Source organism: Papilio polytes, unplaced genomic scaffold (assembly GCF_000836215.1).
Source record: "Papilio polytes unplaced genomic scaffold, Ppol_1.0 DF824269.1, whole genome shotgun sequence".
NCBI classification, from domain to species: Eukaryota; Metazoa; Arthropoda; class Insecta; order Lepidoptera; family Papilionidae; genus Papilio; species Papilio polytes.
Genome location: NW_013524935.1, coordinates 368,467 through 387,832, shown reverse-complemented (window position 1 = coordinate 387,832; position 19,366 = coordinate 368,467). Strand labels below are relative to the sequence as shown.

General features: G+C 34.0%; 1 non-coding gene across 1 annotated transcript; it reads left to right on the top strand.

Moving 5' to 3' along the window:
* The first annotated feature begins 16,172 nt into the window (after window positions 1-16,172).
* On the top strand, window positions 16,173-16,254 carry Trnas-gcu. The gene has a single exon. It is a non-coding gene; the product is annotated as a tRNA-Ser (tRNA).
* The last annotated feature ends 3,112 nt before the right edge of the window (window positions 16,255-19,366 follow it).

Below are 19,366 nucleotides of genomic sequence, written 5' to 3'. Positions count from 1 at the left end.
ATTTTACACAGACGAAGCCTCGAGCAACAGCTAGTTAAATACATTTTATCTTGAAGAAATTTTCACATCAAAGTCTCAGGTCGCAAAAGAACATATCCAATCTGAGGTTGGCGTTGCAAAGTAATATTAACTTGAGAGTAATATTAACTTTGAGAACTTAAAATTAGTCTTTTAAGTATACCTTAGGGTGTTGGAATAATAACTTAAAAGGCTTCTCGATATCCTCAGTTTTAATATTCAAAAAGAAAATATATAATTTCTATAACTTTATAATAAAAAAAACTATTAAAAAATAAACATTTCATTACTACTGCGAATATGTCAACCCACAATGGAACCCGTAAAGTTAATTCCAGTTACATTAACACAGTAATCCAACACTGTATTCGCTGGTCTCGAAAAATGTCAACTGCTTTAAAGAGATACCTTAACGTAAAATATAGTCCGATTTTATGACATTTCAAGACACCACTGGTAGAAAGAACTTGTAAGGAAGATTAAAAACTCTTGCTTTGTGTGCAAAAGTGCACAGACGTGACAAAACAGACGCGTCAGTGCGCTTTGCACAGACTAACATCCCTTGTAATTATTTCTTATAGTGCGCTGCGATAGCTTTGTGTTGTTCGGTTTGACATCTAAAGAAGATTTGTTATACGCTGCACGGTTTCATAATAGTTTTTCATAGCTACAGATATATATAGCTGTTTTATTGTAAAAATACTGAGGGAGTATTTATAGTTTATATAAAGTTATATATGACTAGCTGTTGCTGACGACTTCGTCCGAGTGAAATTCGGAAATACTAAAAAATATAGCTCAGGTTACAGTGAGTATCCGTTATTAGTGGATAACAGACCTTTTTAATGGTGAAAAAAATTCTGAAATCGGCTGAGTAGTTTTTGAGTTATTTCCATACATTTAAAAACCCAAAAATCCAAATCTTTCCTCTTTATAATACGAGTATTGGGGTCTGTCCCACCAAATTCTAAATTGTCTGATAACAATCCAATGTGTAAAATATATGATGAAATATTGGATTTTATTACCTTATCTGTGACGTCATTTTAAGCTACCTGCGTCTCTCATCAGTGGTGGGACAGGCCGTTAGTAAAAATAAGTATAAGATATATTAAACTAGACCTGTTCACATCTCATTATGTATATTATAACACATTTTTGTATACATATTTCGTCAATGAAAACTAAAAAGTAATGTAACAATTTGTTTTTATATACTAGTATTGAGGTTTTAGTTTTTTTTTACATGAAATATCCAGTGTAGTTATAACATTTCGAATAGGTATTGTTCGCTTTGTGAATTCTGGTTTCAAAGGTTGAAATATATGTGACCAATTGTTTGATTTGAATTGTCGAAGCACTTATCATTTTAACACAGTAGGAACTAGCTGTTGCTCGAGACTTCGTACGTGTGAAATTAAAAAAAAATATAGCTTGTGTAACTCAGTGATAACATAGCTTTTTAATGTCGAAAGAATTATTGAAATTGGCCTAGTAGTTTTTGAGTTATTTCAATACAAACAAACATACAAATCTTTCCTCTTTATAATATTAGTATTTATTGATCTAAGTTTGAATCTTAAAATATTGTAAGGAAATTGAAATTATTTATAAAAGATTTTTTAGTGTTCCAGACAAATGAAAAAGTCAAGTCTTCATTGTTGCTGTAAGTTTTGAGAAATTTAAAACAAAGTACAATTTCAAACAAAAGTGTCTACCAGACACATTCACAGAGACATTTCTATAAGACTTTTGTTGTCGCCTGTACGTCGTTGTCGCTTGCCTGATTACATACCTTCTAGTTTTGTACATACGTTTTGTAATACGTTTGTTGTTTTGTTACGTTTTCAAAATAATAAAACTAGATATATTCTAATTGAGAACCCAAAGTTACAGTTACTATTTAATTAAGATTTCGCTGGTTTATCGTATTATACTTTTGTATGTGGCGTAATAGTATTTCAACTTTTTTTTAGACCACAAGAACGAACAAGGAATCACCTGATCCGTCAAAATGGCGCAGCGACCGCTGGACACATTCTAGAAACATTCGTAATCGCTTTGCCTATCTGTAATCGACGGAGGAGAGGACGCATATTAAGAGGATATTTCCCCTTCTATGCGTCTCCTCCACTTTCAAATTCACTTTTTCTTCCCATCCTTTTTCAAGGCGAAAGGGTGCATCGATGAAGGAACTAAAATTATGCTTCCGGTTTACATCAGACGAAACGCGGAATTGCTTCCACTTCATGCTTGTCTTCTGTGTGATTATTGCTTGGGGAACGCTTACCCAATCGTGCGAAGATGTAAAATCGGGCTCTATTACTGTTATTTGATGCGAAAATTAGTTTTAAAACACTAATAAAACTGCAGTATTTACAGCACTGAAACTGCAATTGCAGTAAGACTAGTGTTTCCCTTTGTCAGTTTTAGATTTGTTTGTCATTTGTTTTTAAAAATGCAACAATGGTATCACGGTTGTTGTGGAAGCACTCAGAGATTCGTGCGAGGTTATAAAGCATGATGCATTGTGTAGATATTTATGATGAACTGAATTTTTAGCGAGATTGTTCTTTTCGGTTGGATTTTTAATTACAGAATCAAAAATGGGATCTTCGACTTTCATCACAATGCGAATGTTTAGATGAATGGATGGATGATTCTTTTTATAACACCGAAAATAAAAAAAAAAAAATTTTGGATTTAAATTATTATTTTTTTTGTAGAAAGAATGTATAAAACTGAAGATTGAATCTTGTCAAGTTATCAAAACAAATTAAATTTGATTAAATATTTTTTTTACTTATAAAAATATTTACGTAATTAAATACCTTATCGGTTTGAGATGCATTGTAAACTTCAATTTTAGAATAAATGGAAGCGGTAATAATAAGTTTCGATGTTTAAATAATGAAATTAATAGATTTTATGTATATCGCATCTAGAAATAATCGTTATATCCGTGTATTAAGCCTGCTACACACGCTCCGTTTTGTTTTACACCTTTTTCATATAAGAGAGTATGATTGTTCGTATTATTAGGTTGTGTAGCGAGCTTTTTGTAATACAATCGATACCAATTCAGTTGTTGTCACTTAGTAAAAGTACTTGTAAATACGTGTGACGTATTTTTACAGGACATTCGTGAATTTTACGAGTCGCGTCATAAATAACGCCAAGCGTCAAACTTTATGTTCCGACACTTAATTTGCGACATAAAACATAAGAATAACAATTTTATGGCGTAAACGTTTTATGTATTCTTATTACAAATGCAAAAGAATAAATATATTTATGCGTAAACCAAGTCAATCTATTTTGTGTCATCACGACCATAAAAGTCCGAGATAATATTGCACCTCTGGTTAAAACGGTAAACGCTGCCGGCGGTTTTAAATTATCGAAACATCTTTCCTACCTTATTGTACTCACGTAACGCGCACCGGGTTTTCCTCCTCCAAATAACTCTATCATCCGTAATCTCAGTCATCACTCCCTTCTTGATCGTGTCACCTTTCACGCAATCCATCTCTTCCTAGGTATTCCCCTAAAAATGTTGAATATAATTAAATATCGAACGCATAGAAAAAGGATATTTCCTCTTCCTTCTCCGTAAAAACAGATTCCGCCATTTCTTTGTAAGGACAAGGGAAAGGCACTACAATTAGGACTTCGGCTTGCACACCAATCAGACGACAGATTACTTCCATTTCACATCTAACTTTTATGTTGTTGGGGTATTGCAATGGCGAGCCGGCTCTAAAACAGTTAACTTTTTCAGTTAACTTCATATCAATAGTGAGTCCAAATGAAACATCCAACTGTTCAGTGAGCGGTAAAGATATTTAAACTATACAGACGAGGCAGTGAACAAAATCTTTTAACCGGTACACTCTGAAAGGTACTAAATAAGTTTAGTGCCACCTCATGTCCTTTTATTGACATGTAAAAATTTTACAAAATTGTAAGCTCCATCTTTTGTTATAAAATAAAATATGAACATTGAAATATATTAAATATTTGGACACCTATTGGCAATTAATTTAAATCCAATTAATTGTATTGACATGCCATTTTGATATCTATATATAGCATTAGTGGATGTGAAAAATGTCTCCAGTGAAGTGTCAACTATGCCTCCTCTATGTATGTTTTGAATCTCTTTGGTGAGCGGTATTGAGGTCTCTTCAGTTCACGACCCGCTCCGCACTAAGTTATTCATAGTTCCTTTCACATCCACTGCGACCGACATTCCGAGATTTAGGGCTGGAGGTTACAACTGCAAAGTGTTGCATTCATTTACTAAAATGTCCACGTTTAGTTTCCTAACCTAACCTTTTAAAATATCTGACGTGTCTCTTATGTAGGATAACCCTCCCCGTGACTTCACCAGTACGAAAAAAAATACTTAAGTTTCTCCCGCACATAAGCGATTATCTTCCAGTAAAAGTCCCTACGTACGGAGATTATCTAGAACAAACGAATCTTCTTGAAATTACTAGCTTTCGCCCGTTACTCCGTCCGCGTGAAATTAAAAAAATAAAAGTGAGTAGCCTGTGTGTTCTTCCTGACTATTCTCTACATCTATGCCAAATTTCATCAAAATCCGTTTAGCCGTTTAGGCTATAAACTCCAACAAACATCGATCCCTCCATCCATCCATCTAAACGTTCGCATTTATAATATTAGTATTAGTAAGCTAGTGAGGTAACTAGGTGGTTAAGCAGTTGATCTTTGAAGTTTACATACGATTTTGTATAAAAAAAAACAATAGAACAAATAATTAATTTTGATAAAGAAGAAGAAATATCTTAAAGTAATAAAGATCAAATGCGAATATTTTCCTGTTGTTTGCAATAAAATGTATGAACTAGACGGTCAAAGGATTTGAAAAATTTAATAAGCTGCCATCGGAAACGACTATTGATGTAGAGAAATGCTTTATTGCACTTTGTTCTGTTTAATTTAAGACGTAAGAATTTCTTTGAGTTGGATGTTATTTGGTACTACTTCAGTTATTATTTATTACGAAATAAACAACTTGTAAAATATAAATAAAAATTATAAACAAAACCGACTTCCAAACAAAATACACTAAAAGACGGATATACTTAAAAAAAACAATCCACTAAAAAGTAACGAATTAATTCCTAAAATATGTAAACTTCCCTTATTGTAGCTATTATGTTTATATTGTACAATTATTATTACTTTGATGTCGGTGTCAGCCAAGGTATGCAGTGATATCTAAGTAAGGCTTTCTATATTTTACCATAACAATTCAAAGTATGTTAATATTTAAGTAATAAATTTACCTCAATCGTAATGTATGTACCCTTTGAATACTAAATAGTAAGTTAAAGAAATCTTTAAAAGCAATTAAACATCTCTTGCTACGCCATAATTCGTAGCACTTTGCTACAAGTGCTACGAGAAGTAAGATATTCGTAATTTATTTGCTTTCTTTAACTTAAAACTACTACAGTTATTAAAAACTTATTAATGAGTTCCTTCTTGTGTTTCAGATTTATTTCCTTTTTCATTTCTCAAATGTATTTTATATCTTTGCGATACATAAATAATTTATTTTTCAAACATCGTTTTAGACTTTGGCTATCATATAAAGATTGTATAAGCGAAGGGTCCGTTTTATAGAATTAAGTGCTTTATAAAATTCCGTCTCAGTCCCTTATTTAAATCAATGATAGTATTCAGGGTCCCTTTTACTCGTATTTTATGGAAAGGATGCATATTGTATTTTATCATTTTTCCATCTGAATTCCCTTTTATATTTGAGGCGTATGTTTTTATAACTCGGTTTCTTTAGTCATATCATAACTTAACAACTGCGTAAAGTTTGTTACGTCGAAGACGCAAATCTATTATGGGAATACAAATAAATAGGGTGGCACAAAGTGAATTGAAAGATTCCAGTCGAAAATGCAAAAGAGATCAATCGGAAATGCGAAAGATACCAGTTGGAAATGTAAAAAATACCAGTTAGAAATGCGAAAGATGCCAGTCGGAAATGCTAAAGATGCCACTCGGAAATGCAAAAGATACCAGTTGGAAATGCGAAAGATACCAGTCGGAAATGCTAAAGATACCAGTCGGAAATGCGAAAAATACCAGTCGGAAATGCGAAAGATGCCAGTCGGAAATGCGAAAGATACCGTATCAGTTTATTTGATTAATGAGGCAAAATAAATTGAAATACGACTAAAAACTTTTTAGTATGCATAATTGAGCGAGTGGCCTTACATGGATCTGCAATATGACAGAATGTTGCAGATATCTTAAAGAATGCACGATTAATATTTAAAATCCGAATAAAAAACCTTATCACTTTGACTTGTGTCACGTAAATGTCAATTATTAGTGTCAGGTATGGTGTACTACATCATACTTCGCACTAATATTATAAATGCGAAAGTTTAGATGGATGGATGTTTTAGCCTAGAGTTTGTAGCCTAAACGGATATCGATGAAATTTGGTATAGATGCAGAGGATAGTCTGGAAGAACACATAGGCTACTGGCATTTGTTTTTTTTTAATTCTACGCGGACGAAGTCGCGGGCGAAAGCTGTATACTAGTATTATAAATAGGAATAGTTGTATTTTGTGGGTTGATTTAAAAAAAATCATTTTTCTAATATTAAGCTACATTACTGAGTAACGTAGCCTATCTTATATGCTGTACAAAGTCTGTAAAAGCTGGTTCTAAGTAAGTTGAGTTCCTTTACCATCTCCGGTTCTTTATGTACATCGCTCGCCTGATTCTCTCCCATTTTGCTCGATACTGCACTGCAATACATCCTGTGCGGTAACCTTTAATGGTTTTACAGCACGCGAGATAAAAGATGTCTGGAATTATTTCTTACTAGCTTTCGCCCGTGACTGTGTCCGCGTGTAATTAAAAAAGCAAGCAGCCTATATGTTCTTTTTTTTATAATATAAGGTAGCAAACGAGCAAGCGGCCACCTGAATCCACCGAAATGGAAAGCGACCGCTGCCCATAAACATCCGCAATTGCAGATGCGTTGCCTACCATTAATTGATGGAGGAGAAGACGCATATAAAGAGGACATTTCCCCTTCCTATGCATCTCCACCGTCAAATTCACTTTTCTTCCAGACTGCTCTACATCTATGCCAAATTCCAGCGAGATCTGTTAAGCAGTTTAGGCTACAAACTCTAACAAACATCTATCCATTTAAGCTCTTGCATTTGTAATATTAGTTTCATTGAAATTCGTCTAGTCTAGAGTTAAAGTTAAAGAGGCAATTGTGATATTAAAAAATGAATTTCTGACAATAAACGTACTCGTATGTTGATTGAAATAATTATACCACTGACACACATTCTTTTTTTTTTAAATTGCAAAACCAGCGCTTGACTTCTATCCTACCTAAACCAAGGTGAAGATGTGATCGAAGGATGGTACGCGCTAGTTTAGTAAGTACCGATTCACACTGCTCTTGAAGGCACCTACGTTATAACTTATAACCACACAGAAGACATGCGTAAAATGGAAGCAATTCCGTGCCTCGTCTGATGAGTGTGGGGCCTAATTTAAGACCCTTTCCTTTACCACCGTTTTCTTATGAGAGGTTGGAAAGAGGAAGTGGATTTGACGGTGGAGGAGATGCATAGGAAGGGGGAATATCCTCTTCATGTGCGTGTCCTCCTCCGTCGATTTAAGGTAGGCAACGCATCTGCAATTGCGGATGTATATGGGCAGCGGTCGCTTCGCCATTTTGGCGATTTCAGGTGGCCGCTTGCTCGTTTGCCACCTTATGTTTAAAAAAATAGAAAAAACTCGATCTACCATTCTATATATCATTCATCAGATGAAACGAGCCAGCCCTACAGCGTAGAAGCGGGCTCTACGCCGGTTTTGGTTTATTTATTTATAGTTGTAAAATAATTATATGTTATGAATAACTTGTGTTAATTAGAGATATTTTGTAGTAATAATCCTGTAAAATTAGTTTTCAAAGCGGATTTGAAAACTGAACTCAAAGGGCTTAGGTAAATAATGTTATATACACATCCCGTCGCGTCGGCAACTTTCAGACATATTTCCAGCTCTCAATTAACATATTAAAATTATGAAATTTTAGTTTAAACTTATATAAGTTTGTAAAATAAATGTTTATTTAGAATCGTTATCTATAAATATAATAAAATTGTCTGTTTGTAATAACAAAAGAAAAATTCCAGAATTTGGAAAGATTATGTTTTACGTTGCTGATAAATTTTGTCTGTTTGCCTGTCCGCAAGCAGCGTTTGTTCCGGGTAATCTCCGAAACGGCTGGGCCGATTTCGACCGAACTTTCGCTGAAGGGTAGCTGACATAGACGGGCATATAGGCTTCTTATTAATTCCACGCTGTCAAAATGGCGACCGGACCGCTCTCTCTGGAACGCGTGGGCCGATTCGTACGGGACTTTGATTGGAAGGTAGCTTTTAAAAGGTAGATGCACACAGGTATGTTATGCGCTATCGAAGTTGCGGGCAAAAGCTCATTGTAAAATATTTTTTTTTATTTAGTGCCTGCCCCACCACTGGCTGATAGAGGCTCAGATAACTTAAAAATGACGTCACTGTCAGATAAGGTAACTAAATCTAATATTTTTATCACATACATAACACATTGGATTGTTATCAGACAATTTACAATTTGGTGTGTCAGGCCCTTAGAATTGTAATTAAACGCCTATTAAGTTATCTATGGAAACTTGTATGTATTCTAGTAGACTGAGAAATACACACATATATAACTTTGATTAGTATTTCTTGAAAATATGACTTTCAAATACAGCAGATTTTTACTTTGGTATTTTGACAAAATAAATTAATTGAAAGTTGCAGAAAGTTTTCAAATTGTTTTTTTTTTCAAACAAATACTTTTAAATGAAGTGTAATAAACGCCCAAAATCATTGATACTCTTAAATTATCACGAACGTTAGACCCAAAATAAAATGAGTCTGTCAGGACATTTGCTTTTGAAAGCGCGTTTTTATGTCCCATCGTAAAACTCCCAAGTACATTATCTACTTTAAGCGCCCGCTCTATTGTCCAACGTTTGTAACACATAACACTTTGATGAAATTTCAGCTACCTTCTAGATTTATAAATTAAAAAATACTAAAAAAAAACAAATTGAATTGTTGATATTTAGACTAGATGGCGCTGTTCTTAATTGGTACTTTTTATTTATGTACTAGCTTTCGCCTGCGAATCCGTCAACGTGGAGTTAAAAAGCAAGCAGTTTGTGTTCTTCCACTCTATCCTCTACATCTATGCCAAATTTCATCGACATCTGATCAGCAGTTTATACTACAAATTCTAACATCCATCCCAAAACCTTCGCATTTTTATATTAGTAAGAAGTAAGAATTATTTACTTGGAAGCAATATCATAAATGTCAAATTTACAAGAATAAATTAATCAATTAATTAATTAACAATGAAATATTACGCAATTTATACTAATATAATAAAGCGTAAACACACACTTCTTCGTTGCCTAAGATGGCAGCTATCACAGCATATTTTCGAATAACTCTTTTTTTTAATAAAAATCCCTACACTTACGTCACGATTTAGGCTATATATCATCACGACATTAAACTTAGGGGGTAAATGTTTTGGATAAAAACCTAATGTGGGAAAGAGACCATAAGTTGCTGCCAACATCAAGGAAGCAAGATTGCCATAGTAAGGTAATTGGTATTTTGACATTTGCTATTGAGAATTTAACAAATGCAAACAATAAAATATTGTTTTATAATTTCATGTGGATGAAGTCGCACGTAAACAGCTAGTGTAATACAAAACCGTAACAAAGAAACAACAGTAAATAATATCGGAAACATCGCTTCAATTAATACATACCAATGTTTGCGATTCGATTCACTTCAACGGACAAACGTTGATATTTGCTTACAACAGCGCTCGGTTGCACTTTATGCAGCGCTGCAACCGCTTTAACAATTCATCGTACGTTTGTTTATCAAGCTAACATCGCTTTACAGCGTGAATTCTGCTTCAAATTATCATGCTTGCACTTTTCATACGAAGGTTCGGAACATCCAGATGTCATCTATATCGATCTATACATATCTTACTCTTACTAATATTATAAATGCGAAAGTTTAGATGGATGGATGGATGTTTGTTAGCGTTTGTAGCCTAAACGGCTGAACGGATCTCCATGAAATTTGGCACAGGTTTAGAGCATAGTCTGGAAGAACACATAGGCTACTTTTTATCCCGGGAATCGTTACGGTTCCCGTGGGATTCATTAGTTTACTTTTTTAATGTTCTCTCGATTATTCTGCAACGGTTCAACATATCTTATTGAAATTTGGCGCAGATATAAAACAAAGTCTGGAGTACACATGAGATAAGTTTCATCGCAGAGAAATGTCCGGTTCCCGAGGGATAGGTAGCTTTTTGTAATTTATATAGTTCGTATGTTTTCTAATACCACGCGGACAAAGTCGCGGGCAACAGCTCGTATGTAATTAACATGGAGTGTCTGTTTTATCAAAAGGAAATTCCAGATTTCGGGAAGATGATGTATTTGCGTTGTTGATAACGAAAATCGCATTTATTTGTTTGTCTGTCTGTCCGCAAGCCGCGTTTGTTCTGGGTAATCTCTGACAGCTAGGCAAATTTTGACCAGACTTTCACTGAAGGGTTGCTGACTTATACGAGCATATTATATTTTTATCTTAATATTGCTTGTCTATTCATTAGCAGACTTTGAGCTGTCGACACATTTTTATTTAAAGATTTTTCATAATTCACGGACAGATATATTTACGGTACAAAATACGATTATTATTATTAAATTTATAATTAGACTTCGTCGTCGTCTAATAACGCTCCGTGAAAACGGACCTTTAAAGAAACACAAGAGATTATTTCAGAAAACGTTTGTTTGACAAATAATTATTCCTAGAACATATTTAATTAATATTACTGAAACAAACTACAGTAACAGTTTATTTTGTTTGTTTAGCTCATATTAATTGAAACAGAGTAGTAAAATAATTGAATCAAATCTATATTACTATAGATAGATAGATGTTTGAACTAAATATAATTATTTGCAATATTAACCTTAATTAAATTATGTTCAAGTCAAATACAATATAATTACTGTTAATTTGACATGTAACATAGTATTGAACTACTTGAAATATCCGTCGCCTTCAGATTGCGAACTTCATCTATACTATTATAATAAAGCATAAACACATTTTTTTGTTGCCTAAGATGTCAGCAATTACAGCATATTTATGAATAATACTTTTTTAAATAAAAAGTCCTACACTTACGTCGCGCTTTAGGCTATATATTTCCACGCTATTAAACTTAGATGGCAAATAAATTGGATAAAAACGCTTATGTTGTAAAGGGACCATAAGCTACAAGCTGCCAACATCAATGAAGTAAGACTGCAATAGTTTGTCATCAAGTCATGTCATTTTGACATTTGCAATTGACAAATTTGACAAATGTAATCAATAAAATAAATTTTCATAAATTCATGCGGACGAAGCCGCACGGGATCAGCTAAGTTATATTATAATTTTAACAAGACAATAATAACTGAGATCAAATTAAAAATTGAATCATGGAATTAAATATCTAATATTAGATTTCACCAGTGACTTCGTCCGCGTGGAATTAAGAAAAGACAGTAATAAGTAGCCTATGTGTTTTTCCAGACTATTCACATCTATGCCAAATTTCATCGAATAATTTCTGCTGTATAGGTAGGAAACTAACAAACATCCATCCATCTAAACTTTAGCATTCATAAAATTAGTAAGATTATCGAGTTATTAATTCAAAACATCTCAGCTATGAAAAGTAGAAATATTAATATTAAGCATAATAACATTGCAATCGTTTAACATAACACATGGTTATTCATAAGGTAGATTCCATTCAACCAATAGGCGAATTAATCAGTTTTTATTTGAATAAACTTTGACCCGTCTTGTGAATAGCTGACCCTTAACTCTGAACATTTTCCATATGAATTTTGATCTGACTTTTATTAAGGCATTTGATTCAAACATCTTTTATGATTCAATAGGAATGTAATATTGAGTAGGAATTTATAAAGATTGCTTATTTTCATACTCAGTCATCAAGTGGTTACCGAAGAAGTCATAGAGTGTAGTTTTTTATTTTTATTTTTGGGCGGGAGAACGCCGCCCTATTGTACTCCTGACATATGTGATCAGAGATTTTGGGTACGACTTTATTTCTACACTAGCTGTTCCCGTGTGGCTTCATCCGCATATAATTATGAAAATTTAATTTTATTGTTTACATGTGTCAAATGATCAATTGCAAATGTCAAAATGACATGACAAGATGACAACCCTGCTTCCTTGATGTTGGCAGCAACTTATGGTCTCTTTCCCACATTAGGGTTTTTATCGAAAATATTTACCCCTTAAGTTTAATTGCGTGAAAATATATAGCCTAAAGCGTGACGTAGGTGTAGGGCATTTTATTAAAATAAGAATTATTCAAAAATATGCTGTAATTGCCGACATCTTAGGCAACAAAGAAGTGTGTGTTTACGCTTTATTATAATAGTATAGATTAAAAGTTTCTTTTACAATATACAAAGTTTACAATATTAGATATTTACAAACTAATATCACAATATTTCTAATACTATTTAAAAACACTATAAACTACTTATTTCTATTTATTTCTCTAATTAAAAAAATTGAATGAAATAGTTTTCGTCCTCGCCTCCGTGCGCTTGAAATTAAAAAAAAAAACAAGCGTAGGCTGTGTTTTTCCAGTTTATCCTCTACATCTATGCCAAATTTAATCGAGATTTAGCAATTTAGGCTACAAACTCTAACAAACATCTGTCCATTTAAACTTTCGCATTTATAATATTAGTAAGATTGATAAATGGCGTTGCGATGTGAACACAAACGAACTAATCCTTTGATTTCTGTTCCAAACAAAGATGGCGGTAACAGCTTGTTCTGTGAAAGCTTAAATTCTCACACCCCTACCATTGCCCTGAATAGATGAACTAGTTAAATCAACATTGTAAGGAATAAACTAATTCTGTTGAAACGCTAGGAATAGGAAATTGCATTTTTATTACATCACTGCTGTTACAAGATAGTTTGAGATGTTATTCTGAAGTAATAGCTGTTTACTTTTATTTCATTCACATTCCAAAGTTATTAAGTAAAACAAACGTTTTATACTAGCGTTTGACTCGCAACATGCAAAATCTAACTAATATTATAAATTATTACGGCAGAATTCTATCCTTACGTAGTTGATGTTCCGCGAGTTCGAACGAATAAGTTTCAATCATAGTTCCTTGTGAGCACTGCAAAGGATTGGAACATGTTGCCGGCATCAGTTTTCCCGTCCAAATATGACGTGGGGGCCTTCAAAAGGAGAGTGAACAGCTATCTATTAAGCTAGCGTACCATCTTGCGACTGCATCGTCACCTCCTTCAGGTGGGATCGTGGTCAAGCGCTAGCTTAACAAATAATAAAAAAATGCGAAAATCTAGATGGATGGATGTTTGTTAGAATTTCTAGCCTAAACTGCAGAACGGATCTCGATGGAATTTGGTACAGATGTAGAGGATAGTCTGGAAGAACACATAGGCTACTCGATTTTGTTCTTTTTAATTCCACAGGAACAGAGTCGCAGGTGAATGCTAGTCTATTATAAATGCATCCTACGTTAATCAGTGATAATGTAGCTTTTTAATGGTGAAAGAATTTTTTAAATCGGTCGAATAGTTTTGAGTTTATCCGTTACGTACAAAAAAACTTAAATATTGTTCTTTACAAAATTAAGTCTAGATTAAATCGATTTCATAAAATAATATTAGCAAATTGTTATCCATTTGAAATTTTTACTCTATTGGGGATTATTAATAGATCGATTTCATTGTGAACGTCCAGCTACGGACTGACATAGACTGATGATGGTGATGATGATGACGATGGTGATGGTGATGGTGATGATGATGATGATATAATCACATGCACATCAATAATAGAGTTAACTTGCAACATTGTTTTAACAAAACCATGCAGTTTTATAGGTAATTCGTCATACTCTTATATCTAGCTGGCAGCTCATAAACTTTGCGACCACATAACAGTACTAGAGGGTATCTCATATCGCTCAAGATTACGATCTACTCCTAGACTTTGATTAAATCTAAGACCTCTTAGGTTTATACGCGTTTTATGACTCATTAAGCGTTGTATTCTGTTTACAATCTGTACTATTACAATAAAGCGTAAACACACACTTCTTTGTTGCCTAAGATGTCAGCAATTACAGCATATTTTTTAATAATTCTTTTTTTAATAAAAAGCCCTACACTTACGTCACGCTTTAGGCTATATATTTTCACGACATTAAATTAGGGTGTAAGTATTTTAGATAAAAACCTAATGTGGGAAAGAGACCATAAGTTGCTGCCAACATCAAGGAAGCAAGATTGTCAAGGTTTGTCATGTCATGTCATTTTGACATTTGCTATTGATAATTTGACAAACGTAAACAATAAAATATTATTTTTATAATTCCATGCAGATGAAGCCGCATGGGAACAGCTAGTCTGTATTATTTTTGGTATGACACAAGATTGAACAAGAACAAGGCTGAGGATAAATATTGGAAGGTAATAAGAGTTTTTAATACACATTTGCGAATATTTTAACCAATTACCCAAAAGAAAGAGATTATTTAATGACTGTTGTACTTGAATTATGTTTTTTATATGATAATGTGGGATACGAGTCATCTGAATTCGCTGTAATGCCAAAGCAATCGCTGTCTATAGACATCTGCAGTTACATGTGTTGCCCTTATTTGAAGGAGAAGGAGACATACACAACTACAGATTTTTCCCGTTTCTATGCGTATGTTCCACTGTCAAATCTACTATTTTATAAAGTATGTGCGTTGTATTAAATCTACACAAAGGGCCGATTGAGTAACCTTTCAACAACCATGAGAGTTTTTTTTTATACTGTAAGGTGGCAAACAAGCAAGCGGCCACCTGAATCCGCCGAAATGGCGTAGCGGCCGTTGCCCATAGACATCCGTAATTGCTGATGCGTTGCCTACCCTTAATCGACGGAGGAGGAGACGCACATGAAGAGGAAATATCCCCTTTCTACCCATGCGTCTCCTCCGCCATTAAATCCACTTTTCCTTCCTATCTTTTCTTCTTAAGGGTGGAAAGGGACTAAAATTAGGCAATAAACTTTTAATATGTAACTTAAAAAGATTAACTTATTAAAACTTTCGTGAGACATTATACTATATTATTTATAACACGGCTAAAACTCACGTGGGAACTTTCGGTGTAGGCACCGACCAGTTTCGAACCCGTAGGGGGTCCTTCTTCAGGGTGAGTGGATGCCGGCTTTATTCGCTATCGCGTCGCGACGGTCACTGCGTGCCCTAGCCCGCTACGCGCGATTCGTCAGGACGGGGGGCGCGGGGGGTGCGGGGGGGGGACGCTGTGTGTCGGCGGAGACGAACTCGAAACTGTAGAGTTGATAGTGTTATTGTTCACTAATGATACATTAAAAAGATTATTTCAAGATATTACAATGCCGTTAATTTGAATTCAAGCTAAATATTACAAGGTACTTATGTTGTACTAATTAGTCATTAATTTTGCTGAATATTCCGCCAATTAATTCATTGTATAAATAATACTGAGTCGAAGTTTATGTTGACTTATTCGTATTGAAATACGTGTTTCGTTAATTAAACTGTTAAAGACAAATTTATCAAATCATGTTGTTACTTTTACTGTAGTTTTTGAACTGAAAATGAAATAAGATTAATCAATGAATTCTGTCTTAGAAGTTTATGAATAAGATCGGTATTTATTTATATTACTTCATACTAATATTATAAATGCGAAAGTTTAGATAGATGTTTGCTAGAGTTTGTAGTGTAAACGGCTGAACGAATTTCAATGAAATTTTGGTGTAGATGTAGGGGATAGTCTGGAACACATAGGCTACTCACTTTTGTTTTTTTATTCCACGCGGACAGAGTCGTGGGACAAAGCTAGTTATTTGTATATATGTAGACACGACGAGGTGGCCGAGAGGTTAAGGCGTTGGACTGCTAATCCAATGTGCTCTGCACGCGTGGGTTCGAATCCCATCCTCGTCGGTTATCACTTTTTATCTCGTTTTACAAAGAACTATTTAACTCTGTTGTAAAGTAAAGCCTTGTAATTGGTTCTTTTGAAGAGATAATACATATAGAGTAGGCGTATTTGACAATTCACTTGAAACATTCTTAACATAATCATCACTAACGCTATCTATTGATAAATCCTAAAAACCACATGTCAATATAATCAATTGTATTTCAATTAATTAAATGTTTACATTTTATTTTATAACAAAAGATGGCGCTTATTATACTTTTGTAATTTTTTTATTACATGTAAATACAAGGACAAGAAGAGACACTAAACTTGAACAATTGGTTTAGTACCTTTCAAAGAAAGTACCGGTGAAAATATTTTTTTCGCTATGCCATCTACGCTCTTCATATTTTTTAATATCTTTGGTTGTTAATCAAAATGTTGCTATTGTTAACAAAATTAGAGAGATCGGTTTCACGGTTTCTTAATCCATTTTAAATAAATTAGGAATCTTTTGTGTAAACTCTTCAATGTAAACATTACACAGCTGTTGTAAAATAACGTGATCTCCGTTTACTTTATAGTGTTTGAAAGAGATAGACTGTTAAGTGTTTAGGCAGTAGAAACAGCTAATAGTAAAATAACAAATTGAATGTCGGTCGTAAGGTGAAATGAAAAGCAGCCTATGCATACATAAACACGGCAAATGGGTCGCGAGACTCTCGCTATAACTGTGTCAATTGCAGGAACTGTTTAGAAGCTCAAAGTACATCTAAATTACACATTAACGTTCTTGTTTCTACGAATGCAGTCACAAAATTCGACTGTGACATCTTACTAATATTAAATGGATGTTTGTTAGAGTTTGTAGCCTAAACTGCTTAACGGATCTTGTTGAAATTTGGCATAGATGTAGAGGATAGTCCAGAAGAACACATGTGGTATTTAATTTATTTTAATTCCAAGCAGACGGAGTTGCGGAGAAAAGCTAGTAGATAAGATAGTGGCAGCGACACTACCACCAACGAATATATTACCAGGGAAGCAGAAGATAACTGAGCACACACGACAATGTTAAAGAGAAAACAAACATGTATACGTTGTTGTTGTGAAGCCCGCGTTGTATATGGCTGTTGCTCAGCTTTATGTCTAACATAAAGGAAAACTGAACACACCACGCTTGACGACTGTTGTGACCGACTTACCATTTTGTTATGAATGCAGATAACAGCACAGGAAACTGACATGGAAAGTGGATTTTGCGAGGTGGTGGAAATTCTCTCTTTCTATATAACCTTGCTTTTTAAAAGGAAAACGCATATTCAAATGCGGATAAATACTCTACGGTCATTTCGCTATTCTGGTAATTTTGCTTTGTTAATTTCTTATTTGTCACCTTCTACTATAAAAAACTGTAAAGATCTTTTGAGGTATTTCATATTGATATTATTCACTTATAATTCTAAACAAAGCATCAATATCACTGTTAGAGAGCGCGTACACCTTTAACTAAATTATCTTACTGTTTGGTCGCGCTTTGATTCCTATGAGGTTATATGGAGGTGCGCACACTACTCGATTTTTAGTTGTGCAACTAAACAGTTGAATTGGCTGCGAAACAATCGACAATCGCACGATCAAAGGTATGCGCGCGCTCTTATAGCTACATTCTAAAGTCTTGTAAGGTATACATTAAGGCAAAACTTCCACGGCTTCCAAGCAATTTCTATTCACATTGGTGCGATGTAATACGGACTTTGTATCATTATTCAAATATATTTGTACGATTTAGCATGTCGGGACAACGGTTCATTGAATATTCAATAGGTTACGGGATCGTGTTTCAGCTTCAATCCTAAACTTGAATTGTAAGGTCGGAAATTAAATTATTACTCGTCTATGAAGTACCTTTGAAGAGTGTAGACCACATCTATTACTGTGGATTTACATGATTCAAAGACAATATATTTGTGATGTAAAGTAGCTTCAGCCCACGACTCCGTCCTTGTGGAATTTAAAAAAGTAAGTAGCCTATGCGTTCTTCCAGCCTATGCTCTACATCTATGCCAAATTTTATCGAGATCCGTTTAGCAGTTTAGGCAACAAACTCTAACAAACATCCATCCAACTCTCACATTTGTATTATAAATAGTAAGAATAAGATTAGTAAGATATAATTTATAAGACAAGAAACTAGGAATGTAGGGAAGATATAGGAAGTAGAAATATTCTCTTTCTGTATGTCCCCTTTTCTGTCTAATACGTAACCAACGGTATCCTTTGCAAATATCTATGGAGAAAGGTCAGAAATTAGTGTATTTAATCGCGAATTACGTGTATTGCGGAATTTCCTTTTGTCTCCTAAATAAAAATCGTTTTATAGTTTCATATTTCCGATCATATTTCAGGAAATTGGGTGAATGTAAACGAAAATAGGTGACGAGCATAGCAAGCTCGAATTTTCAATGACAATTTATTCGTGAACGAAATGTCGTATACAGAATAAATTTGTTCTGAACGTCGAGAGGAAAACAAAGGTGGTACGTAGCAGTGAAGAATACCAATGTATCCAGCTTTTTGTATAAAATATTACCTCTTTCACAATTTTGCATACAAAATATTGCTGTTTGAATTTAAAAGATTATTCGACAGATTGAACAGAGAGTATAGTCCATTTACATTATCTTTCTTAGGGTTTATCAAGGATTGTTTTAGAACAAAGAGTTTTCGATTAGTTTCTTAATAGGGATACATCTGTAGTTTATACACTTAATGCACCTATAGTTCCTCTGGTGTTGTTGATGTCTATGGCCGTTGACTCACTAAACGCCCTTACACTTTTGTTTTTTGTATAATGTCAGAATGCATTAAATTTAGATTGTGAGGCCTTCGTCTTCATAAATTCTATAATCTTTAGCAACATCAAAAGTACCTTACCCTTTGTATGACTGTAAAAAATTGACACTGATTGCCCGAAACGAGATCAAACACTTCAGAAATAATAATATAGAATACTAAAAGCCTTCTGACAATATATTTGAGATGTGTCATGATACGATAGTCGAAATATAATACGCGGTTGCTTAAAGTGTATTTAAAGAGTTCTTACACAAGGATAAGAGAGTATAAGGG